This window comes from Pseudomyrmex gracilis, unplaced genomic scaffold, assembly GCF_002006095.1.
Source record: "Pseudomyrmex gracilis isolate BER0280 unplaced genomic scaffold, ASM200609v1 scaffold_1009, whole genome shotgun sequence".
Taxonomy (NCBI): domain Eukaryota; kingdom Metazoa; phylum Arthropoda; class Insecta; order Hymenoptera; family Formicidae; genus Pseudomyrmex; species Pseudomyrmex gracilis.
Window position 1 is genome coordinate 5503 of NW_018021593.1, and position 1116 is coordinate 6618.

Below are 1116 nucleotides of genomic sequence, written 5' to 3' on the forward strand. Positions count from 1 at the left end.
TTAAACGAGATGGCGTGGTTAGACAACGAGAGAACGGTATCGAACGAGTACTAGTACTCGACGAGGTAGCATGGGAATTAGTGAATATCGTATATAGGTATCTTTTACATTTTGGTACGGATAAAGTAACTGATTTCCTGAACAGGTATTTCGCAATTTCAAACGTTGATCGAATCGTCAGAGATGTAGTAGCATCGTGTCATGTGTGCATGACAACAAAATATTACACCCGCGCTACCGTTGGCGAATATTATTATGAAATTCCGACAGAACCAGGTAAAGTAGTATCGTTAGATTTGTTCGGCCCGGTGCCACAGACCGCGAATGGTCGTAAATACATTCTAGTATTGTGCGATCAATTCTCTAAATTGACAAAATTTTACTTGCTAAGGAATCAAAAATTAGACACCATATGTCAAATATTGTATGAACATTACTTACCGCGAGTAGGTGTACCAGACGAGATACTGACGGATAAGGGAGGACAATTTGCCACTGATAGATGGACGATGTTTGGAGAGAACAATGGTTTTAGAACCAGATAGACATCACCGTATAATCCACAATCCAATCCTGTGGAAAGGGTTATGCGCGAGATTGATCGAGTTATCCGAGCATACGCCCATGGACGTCATTATACCTGGAACAGGATTGTACCAAGGCTGGAGAAGGTGAATAATATCACTGCTCACAGGAGTACCGGTCTCAGACCAGTGGATCTTTACCGGAACGTCAGATATCCAGAAGATGTACCTCAATCGCTCATTCCGGAGCAAGAACCAAGACCAAATCTTCGACAACTCCTTGAACAAGCACGAAAAACGCTTGTTGAACGCCAAGAGAAAAGAAAAAAGCAGGCACGGAAAAAACAAACGGCACCGCAATACAAAGTCGGAGACATGGTGTGGATAAAGATACACCGACGCTCTGATGCGAGTCGTCGTTTGACAAAAAAGGTCCATGTGATGTACGATGGACCGTATCGAATCAAGAAAGAGATACGAGTAAATGCGTACTTGATTGAGGGCGGGTTCCGTTTGACCACAGTACGATTCGACACCGCTCGATTCGACACAGATTTATTCGACACCAAATTATTCGACACCGTACGATTCG